This window comes from Talpa occidentalis, unplaced genomic scaffold (genome assembly GCF_014898055.3).
Source record: "Talpa occidentalis isolate TD23 unplaced genomic scaffold, MPIMG_talOcc4v2.1 talOcc4.4, whole genome shotgun sequence".
Classification (NCBI taxonomy): Eukaryota; Metazoa; Chordata; class Mammalia; order Eulipotyphla; family Talpidae; genus Talpa; species Talpa occidentalis.
Genome location: NW_023604295.1, coordinates 71,581,737 through 71,594,768, shown reverse-complemented (window position 1 = coordinate 71,594,768; position 13,032 = coordinate 71,581,737). Strand labels below are relative to the sequence as shown.

At 33.0% G+C, this 13,032-nt stretch overlaps 1 protein-coding gene across 2 annotated transcripts in view; it reads right to left on the bottom strand.

Annotated features, from left to right (window-relative positions):
* The window catches only part of GBE1 (1,4-alpha-glucan branching enzyme 1), a 255,028-nt gene that overhangs the window by 211,407 nt on the left and 30,589 nt on the right, over positions 1-13,032 (bottom strand). The window lies entirely within an intron of this gene.

Genomic DNA, 13,032 nt, shown 5'->3' with positions numbered 1-13,032 from the left:
AGAAAGGAGTTTGAAAATTTAAATCACCTCTCTGAAAAACTACTGTAATTAAGTAGCTATTTTATTCAGAAAATCCATCGTTTAAGAGGAATAATGTGAAAAATTTAATTTACTGATAAGAGATTATCTGTAGGATAAAAAGCAAACTTATCTCAAATAAACTGAACTGATCCAATCAACAAATTTTGTCATTGCAAGCATTCTGGTATATAAGAGGAAATAAGGAAGGTTAGGTCATCTCATTAATTTTTAAAAATCAGCATTATTCTAATGTCCATGACCAGATAATATAGTGAAGCAGAATCCCTGTAGCTTTCCCTTCTAATTCCTAAGAAAATGAAAAAAATAGGAAAAAAAATAGCAAGGGGCAGAAAGTAAATGTTTTAGGTTTTTTCATTCAAATGGTCTCTGTCACAACCACTCAACTGTGTCTCTGAAGCATGAAAGTGGCTATAGACAATATGTAAATGGCAATGGGTGAGGCTGTGTTCCAGTAACACTTTACTGACAAAAACAGGTAGCAGGCCAAATGGGGACTATAGTTTGCTTACCACTGCCCTACAGCAATTAAGCATGGAAAAAACATAGCTTATGTCAAATTACAAAAGAAGGGGTTATAAGCAGTGGTACAAATTCCCACATGAGACAAAGACTAACACATGGCTGCTCCTGACCCACTCTCAGATCTGCCACAGTCCATATTCACAACTGGTATATACAAAATGCTACCCACTTTCACTAATAAACCCTCAAATAGGGAGAAAAATAAATTAGAACAAAACTGGAGAAATGAAGCAAGTAGCATAAGTAAAGGTTACAGAACCACACAATGAATTGAGCAATGTCAATAAACTTTCTGTACTTCCTCATACTCTGATGGCTGAGCAATGGAAGTTCCAGAAAGATAGCAAGAATCCAAATGGCACAAATACAGGGAAAAGACATTCCTAAATACTTTTAGATTATTAGAGAACAATTTGGCATCAGCTATGAAAATGTGAACAACACAGTCTTCAATTAAGTCATTTTTTTCTAGAAATTTACACTTTGACTATATCACACAAGGAAGCAAAGACATCTATGTGTATGATGATATTCACTATGGCACTATTTATAACAGCAAATCGTGGAAAACAGCATACCTGATCAACAATAGGAAACTACTTGAATAAACTGTACATCATCCAATAACAAATTACACAAGAGTCATTAGGAAGCGCGAGAAAGAGTGAAATGTGCTAATACAGATAGCAGCCCAAGTTAGCCTGCTTAGGGAAAGACATTGCAGGATGGTTTTCCACAATGCATCAATTTATATAAAGAAAACATAAGTCTAGCTACAGATGATATATAGATCTATTTCATAGATCCTCTTTCTCCTTTCTAGTGGTTAAATTCTTCCAGCCCACATCAAGCAAGGGCTACCACTCACCACATCTGCTTCAGCATCAACAGATAGACCTCAGAATCCAAACAGTGGAAAGCAGTGGTGTGGGAGTGGTAGGTATGCATGGAAATTTTCATATATGACCCTCTCTGTATTGTATATACACATAAAACACAAATATACACAAAGCAAACAGGCTCAAATGTAGGCACACAGACACATAGCTAGTTTTTAAAAATGTACACTACATTTAAAAATGTAAACTACATTTTTTTGTCTTTTTCAATTTTAATGCTTTTTTTCTTTTAACATCATTGATCATTTTAAAACAATATTTGCTTCCCCCAACCCCCTCAGATTTAGTCCCCATAGTATTTTCTTCCCCAATGTAAACTACATTTAATCTATTATTTGAAACAAATTTAACTTTCAATGAAATGAATTATTCCAGTCTCATTAACAGCCCTTTGTCCAGGTAACATAAACTGAACTGCCTATAGGAGCCAGGCAGGTAGCTGAATTTGAGCAGCTATGTGAGCAGGTGTCCTGGTAGAAGAAACAAAAAAGGGCAAGCCTGACTAATAAAGAATGACCAATCGGTAGGTCTTAGAGCAAGGAAAACTATCCACAAAGGAACTGTAGTGAGATGGAGAGAACAAAAACAGCAGTCTCCTCTTAGTACGTATAGTCATTGTTACCAAGTATGCTTTGCCAAATCATGTAATTATTATGAACAACAACAAAAATAAATTTTTCTACTAACTCTCCCTAATTAGCAACTGTTTCAAAATACTAAAAACACTGACCTGAACCAAAAACAACAACAACAACAAAAAACAGATCTACATTCCTAGTGAGATAATATTATCCCAATTCTCTAATATTATCCATATTCTCCAAGTCCTATGAATGATTTTAACCCCTTAGAGATAGATATTCAGCTATCATTTGGTGTATGAAAACTCTAATATGTATTAAACAACATTAAGTAATAACATTAAATAAAAAGATCAAACAGTAAGGAGCAATCAAAAAAAAATAAACTTAGTGTAAAAAAATAAGCACACATACATATCCTCATTATAAAAGGAAAATTACTGATTTTTACAAAAAAGTTGTAAGTAATAGGCTAAGTAATAGGGTAAAATCTCATTTTCAGAGTGGCTATATTTCAAATATACATTTTTAAATTCACTTACAGTTTAAACTTAAAAAATAATCTTTCTTGAGAAGATTCATAAGATATATACAAATGCCCCATTTATTAAAAATTCAACAGAAACAGGATTAGAACATTTTATTACTTTAACTAAATATCTTGACTTCCCTCAAGGTCAGCCCTATAGCTTCTCATACAGAAATACACATTCCACTTTGAAATCACTGTGGCTCAAAAAAGAAAATGCCTGAGGATACAGCAAGCTCATCATGCCTGTGCCCTCTCCTACTACAGCCATCTCTCTTAATATTTTGCTATGAATTTACAGGATATTTAAAAACTGGGTCAAATCCTTGGTAACCACAAGCATAAAATATAGTATACAACTAGCATTTTGTACAGATATAAAATGTTGCAAACATTGGTTCTGATTTCTACATTGGTGTTTTTAATCCTCTTTTGGGGCACAGATAAATATGTAAATTGTTCAAGTTCAATTAGCAATATAGATGTAACATTATTCATCACAAAAGCAATACCTTAAGTATATCAAGAGACAAAGTATGAAAATGAAAAGTCACATTTTCCTTTTAAAGAAAAGGAGAATTTTAATTGACAGCCCTTCTAATTTCACTTATAAGGCTAATAATCTTACAATTAAAAGAATTCTAGAAATAGTATAGAAATAAACAATAATTAAACAATCCTAACTCTGTTACATACTGTATGTGGTCTTAAACAAGTCACTTCACTTTTCCTTAATTTCTCCCCCTTGTTAACTTGGGAGGAATATCACAGGTCATAAGGAATAACTGAAATCACACTTAGAGTCATTGCTACAGTAGTCATTAAGTACTCAAAAATTGTAGGCTAACTTTTTTCCCACCTCAATGACCAGTATGTGTTTATTTATTTTTCACTTACTCACTTACTTAGATTTTAATATTTATATGAATTGTTAACAAACATTAAGGAATTATTCCCTCAAATTCCAAAAGTATTTGTAAATCCTTGTTTTATTCAGCTACAAAAATTACAAATTTAAGCAAACTAACACATAATACATACCAGAACTAGGTACACCATATAACTTGTATTGACTATGGAAAGCTTGGAAGAAAATTAAGTACATTAAATTGAAAGGGGAGGGGTGGAGGAGAGGAAGTACTTCAGGGAGATGCTAGAGATAGGTATGGAGAAAAGCAAAAAGAAACAAGCTAAAATCTTTGCTCTCCTAGAAGGCAATTCATCCTAGATCAGTACTGAACTTCTAAATCCAGGCAGAGTTGTGAACATAGGAGGCAAGTCAGGGAAATGAACCATAACTTATCTGGAAATGTCTAGAATGTAGAATCCTTTTTCAAGTGCATTTGAGTGGGCCTGAAACCCAGGGACCCATGGGAAAAATTTCTTCCTTACTAGCTTAATTTTTTAAGGCTTTATATTGTCATCTGCTTCCTAGGGTATACTTGGAATAGAGACAAGAAAAAGCACAAAAGTAAAAGCTCAACAGGAACTTTTAAAGACTAAAAAGGGAGGAAATAAGGTTAAAGGAGAGGGAAATGGAATTCTTTTGAAAGAAAAAATACAGCTTTTAAATCAGCCTTTCTAAGACTTGAAAATATCTGGCAGAAACATTCTTCTTTAGGTAAAAAACATACAGAATACACAAAATTATCTGTATATTAAGACTGTCAAATTAAGATTACGTATTTGAGATTTAAGGTCAAGGCCCTTTTCTCAATGATAAGTATTCAACAACCCCCTAAAATAAACATATTTATGACAAAAGATTTGTTGTGTGCTGGTCAGTCAGTTACATGAAACAAGATCCTTCCATTAAAAAGTTCATCTTTCCAATGGAGGCCTGAGCTAAGCTAGTGTTAATAGAAGAATAATCAAAACAAGAAAATACTGTGAGAAGATATTAGAGAATGCCTTAGGGAATATTTGGCATTTGTGCTCTATTCTGAAGTATGAAGAGTATATTCTGAAAACTGAAGAAAAGGCAGAGCAGGGCATACCATGCAAAAATTAGATGGTTCTTGTAGACGTGATGTGTAGCAAGATGTGGCCACAGCAAGAGAGTAGGTAGGAATCCAGTAGCTACTCAGGAGAAGATGGCTTTTAGCTAGGTAACAAATAAAAAATAAAAACTTTTAAGGATTCACAGAGAAAATAACTGACATTATCAGAGGCATGTTTTAAAGAGAGCAGTTTAGAGGGCGAATTTTAGTTGACAGAGTCCAAGTTAATGAAATCTTTATTAAACACATAATATTAAAATCACAGGGATTTGTGAACAACACGTACTTTAAAAGATTGATAAATGTGGGCCTCCCCGGTGGCGCAGCGGTTGAGCGCTGGGTTGAGAAGCTGCCCGCAGCCTCTGCAGCGCCGGTTCGATCCCCGGCTGCTCCCTGGCCACCAGAGGAGGGTCCCACATGGCGCGCGGACCTCTCCTGCCGCCCGCTGCTCCCCTCAGCAGTGTGCTTCGGTCCTTCTGCCTGCTCTGCTCCCCACTCTGGCTCTGGTGAATTCTCTCGCCCTCCCGCGCTTCTGACTGTACCCAGTGCATGTGTAACCAAACAGACAAACAAACAAACAAATAAATAAATAAAGCATGCTTCCTTTAAAAAAAAAAAAAAAAAACTTGTTAAAAGATTGATAAATGTAAAGAACTTAATGACTGAAATCATAGTGTATGTGGTTTCTTATATATTATTTTTAAATGTCATTAATTACCATATCTCTAAATATTCAAAATTCCATTTAAAATCTCAGTGACATTTCCCATCTGTATCCAAAGTAGCATAAACTATTAGATTTCATCTATGATGAAACAGTAGAAATGGGATCATTTAGTAAAGATGGCAAGCAAAGAGTGGTAAAATCATCCATTTATTCCAAATACTGACCATCTACTACTAATAACAATACTGAACATCTAGTAAATATCCAAAGCTATGGAAGTCATTGAGAACACAGAGATGAAAGACATTACAAAACCCCTACCTTTAAGATAGCCTCTATTATATGTGAGAGACAATACAGAAAGCAAATTATGGGACAGCAATTGATAAGGCATTAATGAAAGCTTATAACAAGAAAACAGATGATGCTAGACTATAAATTACACAAAGATAGAGAAAATTATCTATTTCACACACTGTTGTACCCAAACACCTAAGATTCTGTAAAGTGGTAAGTAATCAACAAACAAAATTTACTGAACATCTATTACTTGCTAGATTGTAGCTCAGCAATGGTAAAACAATGGATTTGGAGTAAAATTTTGGGTTATTATGCAAAAATTGGAATTCCGGCCCTATCTTTTGCCAGTTATAACTCAGATTAAAGTTTCTAATCTGAAATGAGAATAGTTACCTACTCCATAAAGTTGCATTGTTAATCAAATGAAATAACATACCTAAAATGCTTAACTTACCTAAAATGATAAACCCGTTACTAGAAAAATAAATGTATTCAATATGATTGTTGGATTTGAGATCAACACAGAAAAATCAATAACCTCTTGAAACATAAGAAAGATATAATCCAATGTAACTACAACTGGACTCTGTGATTGATTAAATTCCAAACTTATCCCACACCCAGGCCCTGTGCATTCAGTTAACAAAATTTGGGAACTGATGTAAATTATATATTTCACATATAAAAATAGTCGAAAACTAATTCGTATGGATCACCTATTATGTACCTAGCATGATGACATATGAGAAAGGATTTAGAAATACAATTCTGGATTCTATCGCTAGGCCTATTATTAGCAAACTGACCTTAGATTTTCATTTAATGAACTCAGAGTTTCAGCTTTCCCATTTATAAAACAGAAGGATAATACCATCGATGTCAAGGCTGTTGTACTTATATATAAAACTAATTGGCCAAAAATAAATTATTTTATACCATATCTCATCTTTCCTTTTCTTTGAAACAAGAAAACAAGCAATTTCTAGGTAGAAAAAGAAAACCAAAAATCTTTTTAATTGGAAGAATTCCATCATTCTAATTATAGCACAATAACAAAATATAAATAATTCAATTACAAGTAAACATCATGTGTGAGGAATTTAAATCATTTTTTTAAAATCTTGTTCATTTTGTATCATCTCCAAAACAATCAAATGCATTGTGCTAAAATTAATAAAAGCAACCTCAGACAATATTTAGGATATAGTTGATCTGTTATTTTCTGATGTCAGAATAAAAGAAAGCTATTTAAATAATAGTTTTGCTTTTACTTGGCCTAAATTTTAATGCAATGGAAATTGGCTGCTTTGAGTCTCAAATTAATTTTTGTAGAAATTATATAGAAAACATCAAATCTTTCTTTTTAGAAGAGAGGAGGAGGATTTGAAACGGTTAAAAGTTAATTTTTAAAAGATAAAATTGCTGGGCCTCCTTGGTGGCGCAAGGGGTTAAGCACTGCACTATGAAGCAATTTACAGCACCTTGTAGCCTCTGCAGCATGAGTTCAATCCCCAGCCGGCCAGGGAACAACCCACATGGCGCAGCAGACCTCTCCTGACTCACCCACTGCTCCCCTCAGCAGTGCACTTCAGTCAATCTGCCTGTTCTGTTCCCCACTCTGTCTCTGGTGAATCCTCTCACACCCCGCATCTCTGGCCTATACCCCCGCTCTTATATGCATAAATAAATAAATCTTAAAAAAAAAAAAAAATGGCTGCTATTTAAAATAGTGACCCTAAAATAAATAGTGGCTACTGTTTATTAAAATGTTCTTTCCTAATTCGATTACTGGGTTACAGATGTGGGGGTGGAGGAGAGTGAGGAAGATCACTGCTGTGATCCTTTCAGATATAAATCCTACAAAACCATTAAATATTCTGATTCAATTAATGAAAAATTAGAAATATTCCTCTTCCTGACACTATGAAGACAGTCTTATACAACTCTTTTAATAATAAAGTACTTATTTCTAGAATTCTACATATAGGATAATGGAAATAATGCTCAATGGCACAATTTGAGGAAATTACCATATAACTATTAATGTAAGAATATGTTGACTTTTTATCAAATTAATTAAAATAAATTAGCAAAGTATAGCCATAAATTAATTTTAATCACTGCATCTTATGTCTTGGTAGCAAACAAATTAATAATATATTGCCCTTGTAGTTTACCAAGGTATGATTAATGGTTAATATTAACATTTCTGGGGTCCTCTGGCAATGTGAAAACCTGACTGCCTAACTGGAAAAAAATATCATCTGAATGTAATAAATCAGAATTACTGAAGGTAAGCCCTGTGAGATGGCCCATCTGGTCAGGCCTGGAAGTGTCAAGTATTGTCCCAAGCACTTTAAGCAGCCAGCCTCTTTATCAGCCACTCTCTTTCCAGTCACGCTCCTGTTCACGTCTTTGCTACATGCTCTGCTGATTACCTTGGAAAAGGGCAATGCTGTAACTGTTCAACTGACCTTTCAGTTTATTTTCTCTTGTGTAATATGAAACATGAGCTAACACAGTCTTAGTCTACTGATTTCAAGGAAGAAATCTAACTTAATGTTTCAACAGCCCTTGGCTCAAATAATATTCTGTTCTGTGGCCAAGTTTCTCTTCTCGGAAGATTATATGGCAAAGACCAGAGATTTGGGCTAGAGAGAGAAAGGGCTGTTACAAGCTCTGCAATGGAGAACACAATTTGCATGTCTGTGCTTGGAAGTTTGTATGGTCAACCAATCTGCTGAGAAGCAATTTCAATCTTCTAAAGCACCACTGGGCTCTTGCCCTTAGTGATAAACAAATTCAAAGTAATGATGGCTATGACTTCTCATCTTTAGAGGGAATGTTACTGTTATTCAAATACTATCAAAAATTCTATGCTCATCAAAATATCAGCAAAATTAGTCAGAAGGAGAGTGGAAAATATCAGATGGTAACACTCACATGCAAAATACAGACAGACAAAACAAAATGTCTGATAAAAACCAAACCAGTAACAAACTACAGATCTGACTGTAAAATTCAAGCTACTCTTAGGAGATGGGGGGAGTGGAGTACAGAGTGGGAAGGGAGCACAATGGACTATGGTAGAGAACTGCAGGTGCCCTGCTGGTGGATGTGATTTGGCAACATGCACCTGAAGGGTGTGATCCTGTATTTCTAAATCATACACAGTTTTATACACCAATATTAGCCCAATTTAAAATAAAAATAATTAATTGTTTAAAGACACAAGTTAAGGTACCAGCCATAGGAGGTTGGGGAAGATATATAGCTTCTCTTCTGTAAAATGAGGACATTGATTAAAAAATCCCATCAATGTCTAGAACATGTAATCTATGTGTTTTATTTGCTCCAACAAAGAAAACATGAACCCCAATGGAAAGGTTATTCTTGATATCTCCCACATTCTCCAAAGGGTATATATTTTTCTCATGTGCTACTAACAGGTTATGTATCATTTCTCTTAAAAGAAAATGTACTATATAAACCATCTGTGAAACATAAAATGCAGAAAAAATAAGTAAACAGTATGTAAACAGAAACAAAAAAATGTAAATATGACAAATTATAAATTATGATGACTAATATCAATGCAGTACTTATTATGTTCTAGGGACTGATAAATATTACCTTATTAAAGCCCTGACCATAATATGGAGGGTGCTATTATTACTCTCATTGTACAAATGGAAAAATAAGATTAAGGATTTTTGCCTAAAGTCACACAACTACTAAGTGGGTGAGGCTGGATTTTAAATCTAAGTCTTATCTTCAGAGTATTTATGCTTAATCATTACACAGAATAACCCCACCCGATACAAAATACACTTTAGAATTTACAGTTTTCCTGCTGATCTTAACTCTAAATTTGAAATATTTGTTACTTGGTATTTGTTAAATAATGCTCATAATGTAAAATTTTGATGAAAAAAAAGTTTGCTATAGTAAGAGTGATAGAAATCACTAGAAATAAAACATCACTAGAAAACTCACTTTTAAAAAATCAAGTTACAAAAAGAAACTAAACAAATCCACAAAGCATGTTTCATTCTATTTTATTTTGTGAACTCCACCAAAGGGCAGAAATCATTGCGGTTGACTCTAATTACCAAAATAATTTTATATGGAGGGTGGGTGTATCTATCATTTTAAACTGACTTAACAGAGTTGAAGTAAGATATGCAAATAATTATTATTTATACCCCTGATACATAGTTTCAAACTGGGTGGTTATTATACCAGTTGTAAAATAAAAGCTAACAATCATTAATTTTGTCACCCAAAAGTCACCAAAGATCAAAAAGCTCACATACTTAAAGTTGAAAATGAGCAAACCCAATTACATTTTAATTTATTAAATATAGTCAGATAACTATAGACTTCACCCATGTCAATGTTTTTATATCAGAAACAAGATAAATGAACTGATTTTCACTTTGACAATGACACTCTATACTAATATATATCAAAGAATCCAAAGATATATCTTCAACAACAAAAAAATTTCCACATCTTTTGGACTAAATAGCCATGAAATATCAAAGGTCTATCAAACACTGATAGTTCTCTGCCTTTACTAAGGGAGACAAAGGTTTCAAAACTCTGTCAGCTACAAAACCAAGAGATCAAAGAGCTTTCATAGTGACTCCCAACATATTGGCAAGGTCTCTTTAAGTTATAAAAATCCAAGTTTCATATCAATATCTATCTATCTATCTGGGAACCTATATATGTCTATATGCTTATATAGAATATATATGTATATATATGTGTATATATGTTCTATTTTTTTTGTGTGTGTATATAAAATACACACATGGATAAATTGTTTTTCAATATCTTATAACTTAGCACAAACCAAACAGTAAGTCTGAAAGTGCTGGTATAATTTATCTGGCAAATAGAATAGCCTGCTATTTTTTTTACATGTCACAATTTATTATTTCTTCTAAATTATCTATCTTATTCTTTTAAGTATTTTTCCAAATTAAGATTGAACTAAATTATTTAAGTGTTACTGAGTAACATTACTTTGAAATTTCTGTACTGAAATATGGATGTAAAATAATATTTATAAATTTCATCTACCATATTGTCAAGAGTCCCTGAACCAAATTAAATTACTATAACCAATACCATAATGCTATAAGCAGATCAGAAAGAAACCAAATGTTAGATTCCATTCAAGTAAAACTAAAATTGTTTGCTAATAATGTCACCTTGATGCTTAACTGAGTAGCCTAGCCATTATCAGTGAAATGGAAAGTTTAAATATATCTATGACTCTTTTTGCTTATGGACCACACATTTCCAGTTTGGTGATCTGGCTTTGGGAAGATCAGATAGGGGTAGTGAAAATTAATGCTGCGGCCAATTCATAGCCAAAACTACCAGGACTACGAACTCACAGACTTTTCAATGTTCCTGAGGCAAAACTTTCCTAAGATTAGGTTCACAAAGAGCTTTGGCCAAGCCGTTCCAATGGTAATCACACAGTTGCACATTTCTCTATAGACAATCCCCATCCTCAGATTGCGAGGATGACATTTTATCTACTTTTATATTCTAACATCTAGCACAGCATCTATTAAGGAATAGGAACTAAACGAATGATTCCCTCAATACATCCAATAACAGACTTTACACTAAAAAAAAATTTAACAACCTGGGGTAATTTCAATAATAATTGTTACCTATTAATGAGCATTCACGCTGTATTTAAACATTTGGTAGGTATTCTGTAAATACTATCTTGAATTCTCTCAATTCTATGTTGAGAATTCTGAGTACACTAAGGAGGAAACCAAGGATGACAGAAGGTAAGTAATTTTAACAAGATCATTCAGCAAGTTACTGACAGAACTAGAATTTTAAAAGACTTATTTAATTCTATGTTAGGATATCTTAAAAATAGTCATCATCAAAATAATGACTTGTAACAGTGGTTAATTTATTGGCTGTACATTCAACTCAATTCAAATTTACTTTTAGAATTCCAAAGTTCCTTATCTGTTAGAAATAATATTCATGCATAATATCTTCTAATTTTTATAACCCCATGCATATCAGATATTTTATTGAATATGTATGCTACATTCAGATATGAAACATAGGGAACTATTTTTATTGACAAAAAATATTCATAGGCTACTATTTAGTGAAAAAAAGGTTTAAAAGTTTTTCTGTTTGCTTATGGATATAAATTCATATATAGAAAACTATCCTGCAAATTATCTATCAAAATGTTAACCATGATCTCAGAATAATGAATAATTTAATATTTTGACTGTTTTTTCTATCTATCTCTATAAACATGCAAAGACAAAAGACTATGAAGTGAATTATTAAAGGATCTGAAACACAGATATTTTAAATTTTACTATTTAAAAAATAATGTGAAAGTTGTAAGGTATGCTCATTCCATTTACTTATTTTAACAAAAGTTTAAAAGAATATGTTTGTAAAGCAAATGAGAGAGGAACAGGGCAGTTAACAAAATAATGAACATATACATCTCATTAGTACTTCTACTATTCTAATCACTATAATCACATGCATAATTCTCCTAAGTCAATAATATGATCTGCTCCCAATGATCACTCTCTGGAAATGGAATGTATGAAAGACTTAAACCCAATTGATTCTGCCTATATTCACACCCTATATGCTCTTTAATCCATTTATTAATTTGTAGAATTGTTTAGGTTCATATATAATGACCTCATACATGCATACATATAATCTCCTACCTTAAATCCCAAATGCCTAATCAGTCATCATTTAACAATAGTAGGTGCTCCCAATTAAAATATCTCTCAAACTAAAGAAAAAAAGTGTAAAATTCGGTGTCTATCTTCAAGAAAATCCAGTTTAGTAGGGCTTAAAGTATTATTTGCTTGTAACTTCATTTCCTTAAGTTTATACCTATTGCAATCTTCCTGACATCTCCTTATTCACTCTCAAAATGTAAATTCTACCCCACACCAGAAACTAACACACATCCTCAGTATTAAATAAAAGTGCATCATTAAAAAAGAGGCTGCAACATCAAAGGTGCCATATTTAAATAAAAACTACCACTTACAGGACAATAGAATAAACCATCCTTTTTTTCACCTTATATTTTTTCTTTAAAAACACAGCAATACATCTTAAATTACTCTGCTGTCTCTTGCACAGAGTCCCAATGATAGATCTATTTTATTATTGTTTGTTTCAATACCTATTTCCCTCCTTTCTTCTTACTTCCAGCAACATTCTCAAACCCACGCTTACAAACAATAAATACTAAAAGCAGTGGCACTGAAGCATGACAGACTCATTCTCTTCTAAGCCTGGTTACCAGGAGAGCACAAAAGTTCAACTCTGTACCCTCAAGAGTAACATTATTTCTATTTAAAAACTCCCAGAGAAGACAGGGGCAGCCATGTAATTATGTATCTGCAGCCACTCTATCTGCCCAGCCTCCTGTTTATAACCAGTGTGTAGT